The sequence below is a fragment of the Aquila chrysaetos genome, chromosome Z (assembly GCF_900496995.4).
Source record: "Aquila chrysaetos chrysaetos chromosome Z, bAquChr1.4, whole genome shotgun sequence".
Classification (NCBI taxonomy): domain Eukaryota; kingdom Metazoa; phylum Chordata; class Aves; order Accipitriformes; family Accipitridae; genus Aquila; species Aquila chrysaetos.
The window spans coordinates 25,530,224-25,552,751 of record NC_044030.1 but is presented as its reverse complement, the minus strand read 5'-3'; the positions used below and the strand labels follow the sequence as shown (position 1 = coordinate 25,552,751).

At 35.7% G+C, this 22,528-nt stretch overlaps 1 protein-coding gene across 3 annotated transcripts in view; it reads right to left on the bottom strand.

Moving 5' to 3' along the window:
• The window catches only part of FBXL17 (F-box and leucine rich repeat protein 17), a 291,827-nt gene that overhangs the window by 15,705 nt on the left and 253,594 nt on the right, over positions 1–22,528 (bottom strand). The gene's annotated exons all lie outside the window — the stretch shown is intronic.

Genomic DNA, 22,528 nt, shown 5'->3' with positions numbered 1-22,528 from the left:
TAAAAAGGCCAGTAGGAATTAAAACAAAACTTGAATCTTTATAAAAGGAAAGCAAAGAGGATCTGGAAGTTTTGAAAGGACTGAAAAATGGTAGGTAGGAGAAACCTCGAGACATCTAAACAGCTTGGAAGACTTTGTCATGACATGGCTAGTCTGGAATGACAGAAAGGATACAAATCACTAGCACCCTGGTCACCATGGGCTAGAATATTTTTCAGGAAATACAGGCTTGGAAACTGTTAAGTCAAGTTCGGATTTATTAACAGAAATGAGCAACACCCTTCAGCAACTAAATCTCAGCCTAAGAAAAAAGTCCAAGGTTTCTGGTGTAAAGTCAGCCATCTGCATGTAGCCAAGGGTCAACTGTTTACAGTTTTTAACTCTTGTTATAATGCAGTTGCTGAAAAGGAAGATGAATGAGTGACTTAGTCCAAATAATGCAAGTATCTTTAAAAGGATGATTCTTCAGCAGCTGTGGGCCAGCTCTGTTCATGCTACAGAACCTACTGTCTGAAAAAAAAAAAAAAAAAAAGGAGTTATGAAGAGCTGGTAGCTCTTGATATGCCAGATGTCAATCCTAGCTAATCAGGGTGTAACTGAGATCTAGAAGCAGCAAGAAAGAACACACCTGACCTTGCACTGGTTCTTCAAATACCTGCACTGATGGTAGACAGCAGCAAGGATAATTTGATAATTTATAAATACTTGGGTAAACTTGATTTGCAAACAAAATCAGCCAAAAGAGGCCAAATACATTCTCAGAAGCTGTGGAAAGTGCAGTACATAATTTTTTTATTGCAGGAGTTCACCAAAAAGGGCATTGATAACTGAATTTTGTAACAGACGTAATGAACTTAAGATACAATCATCTATGTAGTTTCACTATGGTTTCATTGATTTTTGTAGGACAATACCAACTCCCTGTTCTCTTCTCAGTACATCCGTAGAAAACAAGTCCTAATTTTGCAAATACATAAATACGTGTACAGCAGAACATAAACTTTGTACTTTTTTTTAGTAGAGTCCCTTTAAAATACCACTTTAATAAAAATTATAGAAAGAGTCAGAAATTTCTGCATATATTTTGCAATAACAAAAGCTATAGCAATTATAGATTATTCTAACTCCACACAAAATGTTACAGACTTGAAGTAGTGCAGGAATACTTAAAGCCTGCCATTACATTAGAATACTGTCAGTAAAATGAAATTTCAAACACTGTTTGTATGTGAATATTTTTGCTATTTTTTGTAAAGTTACAATCATATTCTGTCATTTTCAATGCTTCATGTAAAACTGATAACGAGAAGCATATCAACAGAGAATACTTTTATGGGAGTGACACAAAAGATCATCAGATCACAGTGGTGAAGAATTCTCCTACTAAAGGCTTTAGAGGAAATTAGAGATATAATTTCTGGGAGTTCCCTCACAAGACTTAGATTAGAGAGAAAGTAGCAGATGATGCTGTTGAAAAGACCAAAAAAGGGTGTTATACTGTGTGCAGAATGCCCAAGACCAAAATATAACCTGAGCATCATTAGTCCAAGAAGATGGCCTGAATGTGGCAAAAAGATGGCTTAAAGCATGAAATTTCATGCAGGCATCTTCACGTGCACATATGAAACAAACCGGAAGAATAAAAGATTCTGTCTTATTCATACACACCATTTTGTAACAGCTTATTAACAAAACCATCGTATAACAAAACATAATTTAAAATGTGTTAATTCATTGTTTGATACATTATTGTCTGTATTTTGGCATTTTGGGGGGTAAAGCATTTAAGTAGGACCATAATTAAATCTCAGTTACGTTTTATGGATTTTTTATATAAGATCAAAATATTTTTACCTTTTACATAATGGAAAAAAGGACTTAATAATTACTGAAATAATTACAAAATAATTATCAAATAACAGAATTTTGCCTCTTTGCAAAACCAGCCTTCACTGCTTGTCTTCTGAACATTTCTACTTTAACCAGCCAATTGTTATTAGTGTTACTTCTTTGAAGTATTAAAAGAATGAAAAATATCATCCCTGGGATTTGGAAAGTATAAGTAAGTTTCCATAAATCAAAGTGTATATGTATAATTTTTGGACTACATTGTCATTACCATATTCTGTTGATTATCAGGAAGCCAGAACACAACTTTAATGATACCATGAGAAAACCACCACGTTTTCTAGTACAAGTAACAATACTTACAAGAACAATACAAAATGGAATAAAAAACCCCCAGGATATTACATATCAATATGATACATAAAAAATGGAATGGAAACAAAAAATAATTTCCAACTGTGACATCTGGGGAGCAGGTCTAAGTGAACACATTTTGCAGTTCAGAAGTTCCAGACTGATTTTTAGACAACTGTTAATCTGTTGTCTTCACCTGTGTTCCACATTAATTTATATGCAAATAATTGAATGAAATTTCAAGCTTTAATCAATCTGTGTGTCTAATCTGTGCATCAAGTATGTCTTAGGCTAACCATGGCTGGGGTATACTTTAGATTAGGGACTGCTGAATGGATTATCGGTTTTGTCTGGCTGGCCCTTCCCTTGCAGCATTCTTCACCACTCAACCCTAACCATTCCTACAGAGCCCCCAGATGTCATATGAACATATTTGATTTTCTGTTTGGCAGTATTAAATAGCTAGGTATTCTCTAATAATAAGAACAATTGACAACATTTTTCTGATTTAATTACAAATTACATTAGAAATCAATTATTGTATTACGGATGGCTGAAGACTTACAATATTCTGTCATATGCTAGTAGAAAATAACATATTTATTTTGTACTTTGTCCCCAGATTAGCAGACATCTTTCTGGAAAACCAAATGTTTTGACAAGAGTGTCCAACATTACACTGTAGTCATATATTACAACAGTTCATCTATCAAATGCATAGAGGGTATGCCATTTTAAACCACCAATGACTAAATTTTCAGAAAATTTCAATGTGTGCAACTACACTCTCACAAGAACACTCTTGGTCAGAGAAAAGATACACTATTCAGTTTCTATCGGCACCCAACAGTGGGAGGTAAAGAAAGGCCATGAGAACAGGTGAAAAAGCAACAATACTTTCCCAGAACACTTTCCTTACATGAAAAAAATGTGGTCAGGGACTTTCTGAACCGGGGTTTATGCCTCTGTACTTCTGTAAGTTCATCTAATCAGTCTTGTAATCCACAAAATCTTTTAGGCTCCACAACATCCTGTGGCAAGGAGTCCCTCGGTTCAGCTACCTTCTCTTTCGAAAACCACCTTCCCTTGTTTGTTTTGAACCTGCCCTAAAACTTGATCCAGGACTTCCCCTTTTATGACTGCGTAGTTTCTTTGCAAATGCTTTCTGGAAATCCCAACAGATTGTATCAACCAGGTCTTCCTTATTCCTTCCTGACTTCTTCAAAGTACTCTGATATGATTGTGAAGCACAACCTCTCTTAACAACAGCTGTGTCAACTCTTCCCAGATATGCCATATTTATTCATATGTTCACTATTGTATTCCATATTATTACTAATTTGACTTACACAGATGTCAGGTTTATCAGTTAATATTCTTCTGATTTTTCCTGAAACTTCTTTTTGAAATACCTCTGCCAAGCAATCCTGCAGTAGTCAAGCAGGTTTAAGTGAAGGATTACACAGTGCAGCTAGGAGCTGGGCTATTTCATCCTTGAGTTCTTTTAGAAGTCTCGAGCATACACAGTTCTTCTGCTTGTATGAGCAAAATACTTTAAGCCACAACTTTCAGCTAAGAAAATGTCTGCATTGCTCAACAGCTTTTCTTCCTCTCTGCATTTGTCCACAAAAATCAGAATACATTGCTATTCTCAGAAAGCCTGGCAGTAATTTAACAAGGAAACATAGAGTAAAAGCCTTACAAACCAAGTTTGGATTCTGTGACTTAGGCACTTGTAGCACAACCAGCAGTAAAGAACAGTCAAATGTGTGTTTCAATACTAATGACAACCAGTCTTAAAAACAGTGAGTGACTGAACAGAAGAATGCAATACATTGAAGGCAAGTAGAGGTGGGTACACAAAAAATCCACCATGTAGTTTAAAGATGCTGGCTTTGACATATGAACCTTTCTGTATGTGAATATTTAACAATGCATCCAATTCTTTTGTCTCCTTTTTTATATTCCCATTTATTTTGGCAAAAGCAAGACTTCATATTTGTTTTTCCAGCGCTAGGTTGGTGGAATGGAAATCAGCTGATGTACAGCTCCTACATAGCAGAAGATAAAGTGTAATGTCTCTAACTGGAATTGGAAAATCACCCCCACAGCCTTGCACTGTATTAAGCAAAAATGTTTTCCAGTTGTAATGGTACTTCATTGTAGCTGAGAAGGTGAAAGGACATATGCTGGACCAGGACTGTAGGCAGAGGTAGCATCTTTTTAGACAATCAGCTGGAATAGTTGGAAAAATAAGACAAATTTTGCCCTTAGTGCACCACCATTAAAAGCAAATAGTAATTTAACCAACTGATTAAGTTAAACTGACACAGCTAAATGCGTCTGCTACTACAGGCAGGAATGACTGCCTTAGAGAGGAAAGGTCTCCATTTAACTGTATGTAAACTGTGAAGCCAATGGTTGCAATGTGAATGTTGTCATGGCTAAACTACTTCTGGACCTGATCTGGGCAGGCACTGAGCTCTCACGTCTAACAAAACTGGGGGGATGAGACTGATGTATTTATTCTGAAGGATTGTTTTGGGAAACTACAGTTAGCAGTGTATCATCTAGATGCTTTCCTCCTTGATTTTGTATATATACTAAAAAAAAAACCAGAAACAGATATTACACCAAATACGTTAAAAAAAAAAAAAAAAACAAACCAGTAATCTAACATCTATAATTTAGTGACGAACATTCCCAGCTTTAAGGTCACTACAACAGGAAAAATAGCATACATATCTTTGGTATGAACGTCCAATACTTGGCCCACTTTTAATTAAATTTTAATGTATTTTTAAATCTGGAAACAAATGCTGCAGGTTTTGCATAATTTTACCAAATAAAATTGTTTGGAAGTCTGGTGTATCAAGCAGAATTACATCCAATTAAACACATTTTTACTGACATGCACCTACTACACAACAGAGTACTTCCTTAATCAATAAATCCTAGTTCAGTTTAACTGAAAATAAACCTCTGGGAGGTTTAACTGTGTTGCTGTTTTTCTCCTGTCATCACCTAACACACTGCCTATGTAAAAGGCACTGCATTTGGCCAGCCTTCAGTGAGGACAGGATAGAAATGTTTTTAAAAATTGATTGTGATTGACATTACCCTGACGCCAGGGTATTACACATATATATGCATTCATGCAAAAAACATTCTACCATTTGTTTATTAAATTCTTTTTTCATTAATGCCAAAAGCATTTTAATATGCAAGAATTAGAATTTAAAATTTCCAACCTCTCTAAGGGTTTTACACAGAGTAGAAATCAATCAGTCAACCAAGTATTACCAAGTAATAGTCTTCTTATAGAACTTTCCATTATCTTTTATTTATTATATAGCCAAAAGCTATTAATGTGGCTTTCATAGCCATCTACTAGCTCCTGAAGAGCCTAATGTACAAAAAAAATTGGGAGGAAGTTTATGAAAGTTAAAATTGCAATAAATAGCTGTAATAAAATTAAAATTAGCAAAGAAAACTATACATTTAGATGTTCAGCAAATGGTGTAACAGTTCAGCTTAGTGGACTGTCAAACATTCTCCTTCTTTTGGTAGAGTTATGGAGTTACTCTCATCTGCTTGAGTTATTTAAAATATGAGTGGACAAAGCTCTGGAGAGGCTACAAAGAAAATGTTGTACAAGACAGACCAAACAAGCCAATTTAAGTGGTCTTTTCTATCTTGCATTTACATTATTCTATTGAATTAGAAACAAAAGAGAAAGAAGTAAATGATGCGGATAAATTATAAACATCTGAATGCATTGAAGCTTTACCAGTCACCAAAATTAGTTTGATATTCCATTTCCAGTGATTTGTGGAAAAGCATTTATAAATTAGCCCGCAATTAGATGCAAACACTTGCCAATTGTAAAATACAGTTGAGTATATAGACAATATACAGCCAACTAATTTTAATATATTTTATTTACAAATTAAAACATTAACTTGTATATGTTAATAATACCCTCTACAGTATACAACAGATTAAGTACTGAATATTTAGTTAATATAAATATTTCTTATACATAGAAAAGGCTTTTCTTTACAAGCGCATACCTATAAAAACTTCTTTTCAGAAAATTTTTCAGTGAATTCATTTTTTTCCCCTGAATTAGTGTAAAAGAGTTTGATTCTTCAGAGCAAATCTTGATGCCATAAGCAAAAGCTTGATAATTTTGCCCACATGATACTAACAGATAGGATTTGTGTTTACCCCCTGAATCGATGAGGTTGATGGTTATCTGCCATGCAAATTACATGAGGTCTTGCAATTTCGCTAATCTGTTATGTGCAGAATACATGCCTAATCCCATTTCCATGTGTCAAAAGATGTTTTGCTGCTGTAACTACAGACAGTGGTTGAAGAAATCACTGCTTGAGTTCTCTGCTACTTTGCTCACCCAGCAGAGGAATCATAGCTCACAATTCATGTTGCTTCTGCCTTAAATGAAAAAACATTTGTATAAAATTCACTGCATGATACAACTTTTATAGAATTTGATATAAATTATGCATCAAACACTGTAGTTCATCTGCTACCAAATAAAGGCTGCCATAGGTATATCACTACAAAATTTCAGTTTGTGCTGGGAAATTTTTTTCCCAGTCAAAAGTCTAATTCTGCTCAGGCTTTTGCATGTCCAGCTGACAGGTAGTAAGTATGACATGTATTTTCTTCTTTTTTAATAATGATCTCACATAACAGCTATATTTCAGTGCCACCATGAAACAGCAAAGCAAGAGAGACAGAATTTGTACACAGACTGGCTTTCTACCAGCGAACTCAGCCAATACCATTTATAATCAAGCACTTAAATACATTCCTGGTTTTAACTGTATAAGCAGTTCCCTTGAAATAAAAGTAAATACATAAATAGAGGAGGTAACCATGAACTTCACTGTTCTCATAATCAAATGTCAATCTTAATTCCCTAACTAGCTTCCCTTACAGCAGATACGTCCATGTAATAAGCAAACAGGTAAGCAATTAAGTCCTTTTCCCCATGGTATGGCAGTGATGAAAAAGGGATATCGGTCAGTGTTATTTTTTTTAGTATTTTACAATAGTGGTATTTTAATATTTATAGCAAGTGCTCACAGAACACAGTAACCAGAAAGTATGTAAATAGGTAAAGACTTAAGCTTTTGTAAATCCTAAAGAAGGTTAGAAAAAAAGTTGCCCAGCCTGAAAAATGTTCCCAATGGAATGCTGTATCATCTCTGGATGGTGAGCCTGCATTTTAACATACTTGGTGTATTTTGTTTCTATCGTCTTCACCTGCCTTAGGCTGCATGAGGTCTCCTGTGATAATTTTATTGTTATACCTTTGTGCATATGTGGCTATGGGCAACATTTCTTGAGAATGAAGTATGGGACTGCAATAAAATGCAGAAAGATATCGGGGCATGACCACACTGGGAAACCAATCTAATAAGATGCCTCAAAGAAATGAAAAGGAGGCAGACTGTATCCCTTGGGCAAACCTGTTTTCTCCAAGAGTTTAGGAAATCTGGTTAAATCCCTTCTCTCTGGCTGAATATTTTGACCTTTATTTGGAAGTATGGTTGCAAACCACTCAACTAGTGATAGTACTGTAATTTTGACTAAAAAACTCTTTGAAAGAGATAACACATACATTTTGAAACAATGTATTTCTGGTTTCCCTTTTAAAAATAAAATCTCATTATTTAAAGTACTGGGTACATAAAGAAGCCTAAAGAAATTCCCTGGAGGCAAGAAAAGTCCCAAGGAACTGAAAAGTCTTGATGCCCGAGAGAGAAAAGACAGCAGAGACTGATTTTAGGCAGGAAAAGTATTTTATTTTATATTTTTTTTAATATAAAATCTATTTAATACAGCTTTTTTGTTTGTTTGTTTTTTGTCTTCTGCAAGAGACATCAAAGTAATTGGCATATAGTTACCCAGCTATGGTCTGGTTATGATATATGGTTACCATTCAGTTGGTACAGTATACGCTGCTGTACTCAATGCCAACTTTATTAGCTGGTACACAGACAAAGGGCAACTATTAAATCAACTTTTATCCTACATTTTGAACCCCATGAAACACAGGGCAATTAGAGGGCTATGACTTCCCAGGTAGAATTGATCTTAGTGCTTGCTTTACTTTTTTATCTTGCATATTTGGCCACACTAAAACCACAATCAAAATAGTATATTTGTACAAAGGTTATTAAAAAACTACCTGTTGTCCTACAGTGTAAGCAAAACTCTGCCATAAACTAGAAATGAAATTGAAAAAGCAGAAAAGAGTGATCTTTCAAAATCATCTCTAACATAACAAGCATTAAACAGCTGTTTCCCCAGAAGTCCACACTGAGAACAAGGCTAAGCTATGGACAAAATCATACAAAAGGGTTTGTTGTATTTTATACAGGACACGTAAGAAGAAATTCCAACATTGACAGCAATGAATTAATGCTAAATACATCCATACTCTGAATAAACTTTATCAGTGCAGAAGAAAGGTTCTGTGACATTTTAGCCACTTCAACAACATCTTTTACTCAATGCATACCAACAACAAAAAACAAACCAAAACAAAGAACCCCCCAAAATCTTCAATACGAGGATGCAAAAACATAGTAGTACTGGAAACCGAAAGGCATGCAGCACATTTGGTTCTGTCCTGACTGTAGACCTCCCAGCAAAATATTAAAAAATACCCATTTCAGAGATAGATTGCAAAAGCGGTAGTAGCTGCTGGTTTTAACCCCATGGTCTTAAGACGAAATAGCCCCTGTGGACCAAGCTGTTAAAAACAGCTCTATTTTCACTTGTCTGAGGAAGTAAAACATAACTTGTTTTCTTTGCATTATTTTGCATAGCAGTGATTTCCATCATTGTTGCAGATATAGTCTGATTACAAATGGAAGACAGTAAGCCTGACTTCAATCCCCAAGAAAATCATGGAGCCAATTTTCCTGGAAGCCACATCTGAAGGACACAAAGATGACTGGGAACAGTCAGCACGGGTCTACGATGTGCAAACCAAGCCTGGTCAATCTGATTGCCTTTCTGTGATGAGATGACTGACTCTGTGGACAAGGGATATGTAAATAATTTTTTTTTTTGCATCAGAAGAGTATTGAGAAGAAGTGCTATAGACTCTTAAAGATGATTGCTTCTTTTTCCAGTCCAAAGACAGAAACATATTTGCGTCAGGGTAACAAAGACCGCAAAAACTACCCGAACCCCTTAAAACAGGAACGAGTTTATATAAAATTAATAATATTACCATCACTTATTAACCATGTCTTATTATTCCAAACTTCTGGTGAACAAGTTGGGTTTGGAAAGTCCCAATTTCACAGAAGAAATAAAAATAAGGATGTTAAGATGCTGGTTGTCAAAAAAGCAAAACTTTAGTTAGTTCTGGGTCACATAGGATTGTAAAAGAGGGGGTAGAGACAGAAGAAGATGTTTTCACGGAAGGGAATTTAACTGTTTAGCCTGTTCAGTTGTGGGATCAGCCAAGATAAGGGAGCGCTTCCTTGGAGAACGACAGAAAGTAATCCTAAATGATGTGGGAACATACCCTTTTGCAAATTCATCTTTGCCTTTCCCGCCTAAGGACTCTAGCTACTGTATTCTTCTGATTAATAAATACTGACTTTGAAAAGGCTGCTTGATGGTCTGCAAATACTTGCTGAGACAAAGGATGACATCTGTGACAGAGGTCTATACTCATTCTGCCACTGAGAGAAAATGCTGAAAACAGAGGCCCTAAGCTGAAGAATAATAGAACTGGGCATTTTGCCCTTTCAAAAAGGAGGACTCATAAATTTATCAATTTGAAAGACTCTACATCGAAAAGACTAGAAGGCTGGAGGAAGAACATCTAATAAATCATAGAATCATAGAATCATAGAATCATTTAGGTTGGAAAAGACCTTCAAGATCATCAAGTCCAACCATTAACCATGCCCACTAAACCATGTCCTTAAGTACCGTGTCCACTCGCTTTTTGAATATCTCCAGGGATGGTGACTCAACCACTTCCCTGGGTAGCTCATTCCAATGTTTAACAACCCTCTCAGTAAAAAAATTTTTCCTAATACCCAACCTAAACCTCCCTTGCCTCAACTTGAGGCTATTTCCTCTTGTCCTATCTCCAGCCACCTGACAGAAGAGACCAACACCCACCTCACTACAACCTCCTTTCAGGTAGTTGTAGAGAGCTATAAGGTCTCCCCTCAGCCTCCTCTTCTCCAGACTAACCAGCCCCAGCTCCCTCAGCCGCTCCTCATAAGACTTGTGCTCCAGGCCCCTCACCAAATTGGTTGCCCTTCTCTGGACACACTCCAGCAACTCAATGTCTTTCCTGGAGTGAGGGGCCCAAAACTGAACACAGCACTCAAGGTGCGGCCTCACCAGTGCTGAGTACAGGGGAACAATCACCTCCCTGCTCCTGCTGGCCACGCTATTTCTGATACAGGCCAGGATGCCGTTGGCCTTCTTGGCCACCTGGGCACACTGCTGGCTCATATTCAGCCGGCTGTCAACCAGCACACCCAGGTCTTTCTTTGCCAGGCAGCTTTCCAACATGTTACTTGTCATGCACTAAAGAATTTCACATTGATGGTGAGAAGAGAACAATGACTACTTAAACCATGGTTCAGTATAACAACTCCTAAGTTTCATGAACTTAGCAGCAAATAGAACACAACAGATATGTTTTTAGTACATAAAATCGAATCAAATGGAGACAAAGGAGCCAAATAAATACTTACTAGAAGGTAAAAACTGCTTACAAAAATTAAGTTTTAGGTATACAATCTAAAAATGGAAGAAAATTGCTATTGAAAGTTTTGGATTTCATTGTAAAACTCCTGATGTATAACTGTACAGTACTCAGCAAGAGGGTAGATATTTGACTGTTCACCAAACCCCATAAAAATAACAGGCAATAAAAACAAATATACCACAGAGCATGAGGTGTTACACCAGACAGACTGTTTGTGCACTTCTACAAACATGTGGGCAGTACTTTTTAACTTCCAGAAACACACCCAATACCTTTTCAAGATATTGATACAGTATTTACAGTTTTCTACTTTAGGAGTACAGGTTATTTTTCATGAAGAATTGCATATTTCTTTTTCTACCTCAGCCAGTTCATATTCACTCTCCTTACTCAGTCTTCTTGCAAAATGGTAAGCAAAGACTGGAAAACTGAGATTCATGCAATAGGGTTAGAATCGTTGTGTAATCTTGTAAGGTTGTATGCCTAAGAACTCAGAATACAGGCTTGACAGAACAGCACTGAACAGAATGAAAAAAATTCTGTGGACTTCAAGACACTATGGATTATGTTATAAAAAGGCAGCTAGCTGTGTGAAAGGGCCAGGCAGGACAGAAGGTGAGTGATCATGTGAAGTATAACACAATTTGAAAGAAGAGAAGAGCAGACAAGAGAATGAAATTAAAAAAGTGAAATAAAAATTCCTACACATATATCCATAGACATATCTGTATAGGCCACATAAATCCATGAATTTATTATAACATAGAATATTTACATCTTTATTAAAACTCTTTATAGCCCTGGAATATCATTCTCTGACACACTATGTTTCCTTTATAACTACTTTTAGGCTTATTTTTTTTCATTTTTTCCTTAAAAAAATAATAATAATAAAAAAAAAAAGTTGGCATCAAACATTGTATTTTGCTTGCCCAATGCATATCTGTAATAATTCGGCCATGCAGTAAGCTGCTAAAAATGTGAACAAACAAACCACTTCAATGCCTATCCTCAATATATCCCATAAACTATCACACATCCTGAATATCAAATTTGTCTGCAAAAGACAATAGTGGTCCAATGGCTACTTCCCACAGTATTGAGGACAACAGTTTGAAAGCCTCTATTTCAAAAAGAGGAGATTTAGGAAGTCCATAAAGAGAAAGAAGAAATTATTCAGCTTTAGATGGTGGTAGAATTAGTCAGAATAGTCTAAAACATGTTGAAGAAATGCTTAGGCTTATATTAGAAAAGCAATCTGAAAAATAGCAGCAGTAACAGACATTACCTAGTGATGTGACTGAGCTACTATTATGACATTTCCACAGCATTAAAAAAAGAAGTCTGAAATACAGCATTCAGACAAAATAATTCATGTGCACCATCACTGATCTTTCAACTGTTTCTTACTTTGCAGATACTTTATTTTCTATGTCTATCTTATTTAGCTGGAGAAAAGCAACTTTGTACACTAGTTTTGCCTTCTTTCATCCACAACGAATTTTTATCCATGGAACTAACATTAATATGGCCGTTGTATTTAGAAAGTTTTTCTAAAGACCTAGAGCTGGCGAGACTGCACCTTGAATACTGTGTTCAGTTTTAGGCCCCTCACTACAAGAAAGACACTGAGGTGCTGGAGCATGTCCAAAGAAGAGCAAGGAAGCTGGTGAAGGGTCCAGAGCACAAGTCTTAATGAGGAGCGGCTGAGGGAGCTGGGGTTTAGTCTGGAGAAAAGGAAGTTGAGGGGAGACCTTATCGCTCTTTACAATTACTTGAAAGGAGGTTGTAGTGAGGTGGGTGTCAGCCTCTTCTCCCAAGTAGCAAGTGATAGGACAAGAGGAAATGGCCCCAGGTTGCACTAGGGGAGGGTTAGATTGGGTATTAGGAAATATTTCTTCACCAAAAGGGTTATCAAGCATTGGAACAGGTTGCCCAGGGAAGTGGTTGAGTCACCATCCCTGGAGGTATTTAAAAGACCTGTAGATCTGGTGCTTAGGGACATGGATTAGCGGTGGACTTGGCAGTGTTAGGTTTACGGTTGGACTCAATGATCTTAAGGGTCTTTTCCGACCTAAATGATTCTATGATTCTATGATTCAGAAGCTTTTGGACAGTTATAACTATGGGACAACATAGTTCTTCCTAAACTGAATCTTAATACCAGCAACATTTTTTGAAGACGGTCATCAGCCAATGTTATTACACAGGAGTAATATGTATAGTGTAAGTATAGTGGGAACAATGTTTGTATTTCCGCAGCTGATGGGGGAAAACGAAGTAGGACAGGAGAGGGTGTGAAGCTAGGATATGGCAAGATGATACAAATATAGGCAGTTATTATCTATTTTACAACCTTAAGCTTGTGCAGACTTCTGATCTAATTATGCCCCAGTACTTTTGTACATGAGTGTTCAAGACAGCTCTGGGAATACCATTTGCTGTTAAAGGCTTTGTAGTGATCAGCAGAATTACAAGCACTGCATTTTGTCAAGGAGAGCTGACTCTTCACAAACAGAGGAGACTGGACACCCATGGAAGAAAGTGCAAAGAGGGTTCATGCAACTAATTCAAGACCCAGATTAACCTTCCAGATGTGCAGTAATACATAATAAAATCACATGCATGTTTGCCAAAATACACTTTAAGCCGTTGTCAAGATGTAACCCTACTTCATTTTTTTTATTAAAAATAAAGTAAGACTGAAATACATGCTTTTATACATAATCTATATGTATTTATTTTACTTTGATGAACCCTGGTTCATCAACCCTGGAATTTATATAATACTTGTCTTAAAATTGCTTAGTTAAAGTATATTACTGGAAGTACCTTTCAGATCTTTAAAGATATCCAAAAAGGACAATAAAATTTGATGCAGTGGCTGACAGACTGCTCTGACTGTTTCCTATTGTGCTGATTGTTGCTTAGGTCTCCAATCACAGCATGAAGTTACATACTGCATGTGCTGCAACAAATCTATACAATCAGGGAAGGACAGACTGTCAGCCTCAGTTTTGCATTTATCTGGTTTTGTCAGCATGTATCACTCCACAGCTCAACATAAATTAACTTTAAGACAGGATTTGTGTCTGTTAACATAACGTTTAATACATTCCAATGCAGTTATATTGTTCTGCTTTGGAAAACACAGTCATAGAAAAGTGATGTAACTTCCCATTAATTTCATTATGACTAATGAAACTGAAGTTGCTCATATAAATCAATACAACTGGATGCTGAGAGTGAGTATAATCGACAGGGAGAAATGAAGATAATTTTAAAAGGTTCCATACTGTGAATCATCCCAAGCAAGCTTGAAAAATAATGAAGGAACTACTTTCAGGAAACTCATTTTGAAGATCTTCCCTGTTAACTATCCGAAATGTGTTGTGTATTTTCTAGTACGACAGCTAGAGCAGAGTTTCCATGAAAAAAATGAATTTATCCATAGTATCTTAAAGAATATTTCAGTGCAGTCATCAACCTGCCTTCAAATAATGACACCTATAGTACATCTGCAAGAAGTTTGTAACTGAATGGTTATACAATCTTTGTTAGAATAATATTTCCAGCATTAATTAGCTGTCCTGTAAAATGAATAGAATGAAACTTCATAAAATTAGCTGAGTGTAATCACCTAAGGAACTCTTTAAATAGCATGATGAAATGCAAACAAAAAATGTTAGTTCCTAAGGGCTTGAAAAATACTTGTTTTATGAAGTATTTCTCCAGTATACTTCACATTCAGGCATCTAATCTATTCCCTTAATAATAAAGGCCATTTTCTTGAGAACTATACAGGAAAGCAGTTTAGCACAGCAGAACCCTTCTCTCTGGCAAAATCTGGGATTTTTATCTAAATGGATCAGAAAATATGGAAGAGTTTATGCCAATTAGATAACTTCTAATTATTAGTACTACGCATTAATAAAATTCTAAATTTACAATATAAGTATGGTTTCAACAAAATAAAAATGCATAGCCATGCTGCTTGCTAAAGTGACTGCTTATTTAAGTTGCTTAGTGGGCATTAATTTTCCTTTTGGCTGCTTAATATAAACATAAAGGAAGTTTCTCCCTTTTATATTGTTATGCCAGAATGCAATAGCTTATCTAATAAATTCATTCAGGACACCTTGTTCAAAAGAAACTAAAAACTGAAATAAAAATCAAGTCTTTAATGAAGTAAAAATTTTTTTTTTTAATTGGCTAGATAAACAATTGGCATGCACACAGACATAATTTGTTCAGAAGATAAAAATTTCTCCAATTTTGTAGCAGGTACTAATTTTTCCAAAAAGTAGAATGCCTTAATACTGAAAAAGATACTCTTTGTTTGCAAATTGGGATATAACCAGTGGCCCAAGTATAAGGTCAACCAAACCTGTATACTGGGAGCTACACTGTTCAGTAATAAAGTCTATTTGTGTGTCAGCTATTTCTTTTCTTTACAGTTTGTACTGCCATGGCAATAACAATTTTTGATACAGGAAGTATTCAATTTTCTTTATGTGGGTCTGAAATATTAAATACATCTTTGCCATAAATGATAGGCAATGTCTATGAGTATTATCTGTCATAAAGCTTGAGAGGAAGGAAAAGGTCCTTGATAAATTGTGGATGTGACATTACTCAATAATGTTTGGAAGCTTTTAATGATGCTGCATGTGTACATTTATCTACATATATACACTTAATAAACTACTGAATGCAAGCTTAAGTGAAAGTCATCTTAGTGATGATAGGGACAGTCACATAGAAACACATCTTAAGTCAGACAATCACTGGAATTTTCAGTTTCTGGTACTTTTACTCATTAATAAAGTTTAAAACTTGCAGGCTAAAATGGTCCTATGAAGAATCTATTGGATCTCCATTTGAGCCTTTCAGAAAACCCTTTGTTCCACTTTGTCCCAGGAACAGTCCTACCCTTCAGCAGTGGCATGATTCAGATAAATGAGTCCAAAATCTTGCCTTGTCTTCTGTAAAAACAGTCCTTCTGGGAATGTCGAAGCAGTCTGTTCTATTATCAGGTAAATGTCTTATAAAATTAAGCAACTTTTAGCACATGAGAAGGGTCCTAACATTCAAACATTATTCAAATGAAGAGTGGTATACATGGAACCTTGTTAAGAGAGTGGCAAGCATTTATCTCTAGCACATCTGCAGCAGTTTTGAAGTCTTTTCTTGATGTGTAAGCAGTCACACAGGCTGAAGAAAAACATTTGCTCCTTTCTGCCAGACGAATAATTCCTTTCAATATTATTTATACTTTTGATCATGAATTTTAGAATTTTATGAGGAAGAATGTGGTGAATCATTCTCTGGTTTGTAATCCAGAAGGGTAAGCAGTTGTACTATTAGCATAACGGTGACCATGAAAGCGAAAGCCAAACTGTTACTAACTGAAATTTCCAGATACATAATCTCAGCAGATAAATTCACTCTTCTTTGGCTTGTCCTCTGATAGCTTTTACAGGGACCGTACTGCTCTTCCTTCCATTACAGACCACTTGGTGTATGGGTGACAGGGCCCCAGTCCTCGCTAAACATTCTGGGACAAGAAATTCCAAGTGTATGCATGTATAAAGGCAATTTTCTCGTGGGAGATATTTTGGTAAGTTATTTTAAAACTTGTATCTAATTCCCATGCTACTGAAATTCTGAAACTATTACTATTTAGTTGAATTGTATGTTCACAAAAACTATTGACCAGGCATGAAGGAGACAAAAAGAAAAGGTCAATATAATGACATTTAAACTCAAATCCACAGTTCTTTTCTTCAACAGTAAGAGGAAAAAAAGCAAGACAAACTTTTGTCAAGGAGTTAAAGAAGCATTTTTTCCTTCTCTCTCTGCTAGCCTGAAGTTTCTGTGAACATTACTCAGAAATATCAACAGTGCTGCTACAGATAATTTTCAACACCGAACACACCTTTGTGCATGTAGTGTAAAAAAATAATTTTGATCCTTGCAATAGATCAATACCTCTGTTTTCCTCAGCTGTGAGCATTGCTTTTATTCTGGTTGTCTTTTGTTCTACTATTTTGCAGACAATACGTTCCCAAACCTGAAATGGACTTCCACCCCATTTTGTTGTTATTGCTTTTTGCCTCACTATCTCTGTCTTCAATCATATTGACAGTAATTGTTTCAAAAAAAGTTCAAACTTCTTCTCACCCAAAACAGTACTTGTGCCAGAACTCTGTGCTTACTGCTGTAAAACTATTCCTTGTACTTACAAACTTTTGGTTGTTCAAAAAAATATGATGTTGCATAGAACCTATCTGGTAAAATGCATTATTAGCTAGGAGATCAGTCAGCACACTGCTAGATAACAGTATCTTCTGATAAGTCTACATGTGATAGCTTTTCTTCCAGCCCTCTGAAGCCAGCCATTTCAAATATTTTCTGTTAATTCTGTCTATTACTTTGGTTTTTCTGTCAGCCCTTATTGTTGCTCAGTCATACTCAAGAACATCATAGCTCCTACTGTATTAAGTAATTATGAAAACTAAGTGCTTCATCTGTAAATTGAACAGTAAAATTCAACATGGAATCAAACCCAAAAGAAAACCCAAACCCAAAAGCACAATGAGCATATAGTATTAACTACTGATTTATTTCCAATGCAAGTGACACTGAAATTAGGATAATTAGAAATTATCCATAAACCTACTTTTTAATTTACTTTGGCAAAGAAATTATGTCCACAAATTTGTTAAGCTGCAGAATTACACAGGGAATGAGTAAGATGCAGTTGAGAGGCTAGCACCATATATATTTCAGAGGCATATGGAGTACTTATTTTGTAAGAATGGTGAACTGAAAAGAAGCCATAATCCTCTTTCACTGCACTCTACAACATAGCCACATTAAAAATTCAGGAAACTGAGTTGCTTCACTAAAGCAAGCCTTCTTGTTTTCTTGGAAATGGAGTGTGTTTCTGACTGATTATATTGGGGAATGGCATTATCACATACCATTAATATATCTTACATTCCTTTACTGAAAACCTTTCATTAAGATGACAAGTTAGGAATTTAGTCTTAAATTGTAATTACAGGTACATCACTCAGTCATGGTCCCTTTTGTCCCTAATAATTCATTTAATTTTCTATTCAAATCAAGTTATTTTAAATAAATATTCCCTTTCTGGGATGTCTGTGTAAACAGACAGTAACCTTTCCTCCTATTCCCACATCAAAAAGCTAAACAAAACAAAATATATTCTGTTTCCTTGACAAAAACTACACTGAAAGTTGTAAGAATGGTAGATAAATTAAAAGGAGACAAGTCATAACCATGTCATGCACAGATGGCCCCTGTAAGGTTTGATAAATAGTACAGTAATTAATCCAGTCATCTTCAAGTATATCTTGTTGCATATCAAGTTATATCTCAGTTGCAATTGTAAACTCAGTAAAGGAGAAGCAGAAGTCTGAATTGTACCAGGTACAAATTCCCTTTATGCTTCTAAATAGCCAGAAGTAACAGCATAATGCAAACAGCCAAGACAATTAAGAGTTTTAACAGAATTACACCGTAAATCTGTCATACACAAAAAATAATTTCGCTTATAAGGTAAAGTTTTCTTCATTTTTTCAAATGCAACAATGAACTAATCCATGTATCTGTAATACCACTCAATTTATGACTGCATGATTTGGTTAAGAGACAATGAACATAGATTAGCTTTTTGTTGGTATAATATAGTGGTTTTCAAACAGTGTTCTGTGGACTGTAGGAATCTGAAATACTTCTGAAGGCTCCAAGGAAGACTCAAATATGACATACAGTACTCTATACGTATTTCCAGAACATCCACAGTTCCATAAGAAAATTTTTAGAGATCCACAAATTAAAAAAGGTTGAACACCACTAGTATGAATTAATAGGTACATTGATGTAGGTATATTAAAAAGAAAAGTGCATTTATATTTTCTATAAATGCATTAGAGGCCTGGAAGAGTTTGTTGAAAATTTTATTGTCACATTTAAAGCAGCAAATATCAAAGATGCATGCTTAATTCTAAACAAAAGCATTTATTATATGCACAAACATATAAATGTGCTAATCAAATCTGCACGGACATCTTAAAAAGATTAACAAAGCACCCAAAGAATCAATTGCTTCATCACTTGGCTCAAAATTTCTAAAAATTTAAAAGAAACACTCCCTGCCCCCAAGCCTTCCACAGACACCCACTCCTTCTTTAAAAAGACTCAATAGAAAGATAAAAATGTGAACATTACACTTACAAAGACAGACACTATGGGTCATTGGGAGATTAAAGTCCAGGATCCTAAGACTTTGAATGAAATCATCAGTCTTTTACAATGAGATACTATAATATCTTTGTCTATTCTAGTTGTTGGAAGTTAGCTGTTGAACTAAATTTAGCTTATAGGCCAGAACATGCCTAGAGAAATTAACTGGAACAAAATCATACAAGGTCTTACAGTAAAATCAACATCTTGAACACAGTTAAAAACTATCTGAAAACTAGAGCATGCTCTAGATTATACATCTAAAAGTTCTGCAGAGAATCCATTGAAGCAGCAGGCAGCAATATTCTGTTCTAGCCAGAATTTTACAACAGGTTTCAGATATAGCTTCCAAGAAGAGTACATTGCCTTAATATGCTCTCAAGTCAATAGATGAAGACAGAAGTTAATGGAGTGGAGACCACAGCCAGGAAAAAAATTTGAAGCCTCCTCATCAAACATAATTCCTGCTTGTTTACTTCTATTTAATCATTTCAAAGCTGAGAACAACTGAGAAATATTCAGATCCTGAACATTTTACCAGCAAATGTTAAGTATCATCTGGTATAAAATCAGTTGTCTGGGTGGTTCTTCTAAACTAATTGCTTTCACTGAAAATGATCACTTTGACATAGTATAACTTGATAGCTATGTAGGCAGCCCTCTTCCATATCTCTGTCCTTATTAAACACCTGAATTAGAATGAAATTTCTTCTTTCATCTCAATGAAAAATGAAAACTTGACTTTAATTGTTCAGATTCCATTATAAACCAAAATGTAAGCATCTTCCCCACTGACTAAAGGAAAACACTGGAAGATCTTACAGAAGGGAATGCATTAACCGTAGAAGAAGAGTTACTTTATTACGTTAACCAATCCTTGGACATCAGTGAAAGAAACACCTAGATTTAGGTCTGTTACCTGTTGTTTATTTTAAATACCTCAAAGATGTCAAACACTATTGGGAATAAAAAACCTCCAGCTATTTAAGCCTTATGTTAACGGCTTTGCTGCTCAATTTTAGAAAATATAGTCATGTAGACAAAATGTTTTTAATGAGTACTGTTAAAAGAAACAATTTCTAAAAAGAATAGGTTTTCTATGCTGCAAGACTTCAGAGACAATTTTCAGAAATTAAATGCATATAATAACCTGTTCTAAATCAACCAAACTGCTCACCAGTTCAGATCAATACTACACATACAACCTAGTCATCTGAAACAAGTACCTCATATGGCAATAAACCTGTTGCTGAGGCATATTTAGTGTTCACTGTGGCTAAATGTTTAACAGGCCTCCAAAGCATTTTCTGTCAGTGCTAGAAGATTTTGCTGCAACTTTAAAGCCATAGAAATAGCTGCACAGCTCCACTAGGAACTGTACAAGTTCTTTGTGCCAGAACAACGCAAAGTTCCACAGGGCAAAGTTGCCAGTTCCACAGGGCCTGAACATAGGTTTCACATTATTTCGTACTTGCCTGCATTTTTAGTAAGTACTTAGATGATACTCATCTCCCTAGAATACATGTTCACTGCCAATAGATTTAGAAAATTCAGATGTAGGCCAACTTCCAACTCTGCACCCGTTCACAAACTCTATTTCTACAGGGATTGTAAACTATATAGACTAATGAATCAATTTGACATGATTCTGTTTAACCTCTGAAATCTTTTAGCTAGTGAGACTGTGCTCAGATAAACTTCACACATAATCTTAGCAAGAGTAGGTTAACCACCATGTTAGGACACCAAAATATAGTGGTGAGCACAGACAATCACATTTGCCTTAGTAAACTGGTTTTTTTAATTATATTTGTCCCCAAACTAGGGTAGACCAAATACTAGGGGGAAAAAACGCACTGGAAAAACCATTTAATATGATTTTATAGCCTTTTACCTCAATGAGATGATGTTTCCTAATGCAAAACAATAACAAGATTTGTCACCTTTTTTTGGATTTAGAAAATGTAAAATACACATTTTTTTGAAACAACACTTACAGAATTTCTCTGCCATATGGGAAATACTTCCGTTCTGAAGTAAATTAACAGCTCAGATTGAACTACTATTGACCAGAAATGATACAGAAGTGAGGTGCTGGTCACTGGAGGGATGGTGCCAGATGTACAATTCCCACTGCAGCAACTTGTCAGCTAACATGCATGCAGCCACCCTCAGTTTGCATAATACATTATCAAGAAATCAGTGCCTAGCACTGTTCAATAAGCATGGTAAGGACCCCTTCAGTTAAAATACTTTCACAGAACGTTGTTCTCTTCAAGCAACTTTACAGAGATAATAGTGGCTGTTTCTGTTTGGTTGGAGGCCTACAGTAGCAAACACCAGTTACATGGCCAAGTGGGCAGTAGAACTGACAGAGTTCAGTATTAATGCTCCCTCAGGATTCAAGAACTCCTAAAAAAATCCTAGTGTGTTAATACTTTGTAATTACGTAAAGCAATTTTGTTCTACATGTTACCTTTGTGAGACAAAAATAACATTTCTCCTGGCATTGATATTTTACATGAAAATTTCCAACCCAAAATCTATGGATGTAGTCAGACAATGGCTTCAGCTGTATTCTTCTTCAGCAGCACGTGAAGGTTATTCCCAAAGAAAAAGTTGTTGTTCCCTAAGAAGTACTCTACAAAATCATCGCTAAGAATTGTTACTTTCAGCATTACAGGCTGGCAGGAGCACTTTGAATCACCGAGAATCTTGCTTCAAGCAGAACATGAGAAATTTTTCATGTCTGTTAAACATTTTTGTTCTCAGTCACACCTTCAGTCCATTTTCCAGACACACTGAAACAGTGTCTTAGTATGGCAGCACAAGTACATTATAATAGGCATTATCAGTCATTCAGACAGACCTAACCTGCCATAATCTGAAGTTGCATTCACTTCAGTGGTACTATCCTGGTTTTCACGACCAAGGTTCTGGACCATTTTGTGGCTGCATTAAATTACATTAAATACTATATTTCTCTAAACTGCTATCTCAGCAGGAAGGGTTTACCCACACCCATGACAGATTGCAGAATATTGCTCATTACTGACAAGTAGAATATATATAAACCCACATTTCTTCCCTGAGCAACCACTGTCATTAAAAGACTCCTCACTCTGCTTTAGGTGTATCATGCCAGCACAGAATCCTAAACCAGCAAAATTTGAAGGCTTGGGCAATTTCCGGGGGACTGTAACAAACTACTAATGAAACTGAATTAAAAATAATATCACAGAAAATAAAACTTGAGATACCTTTTTA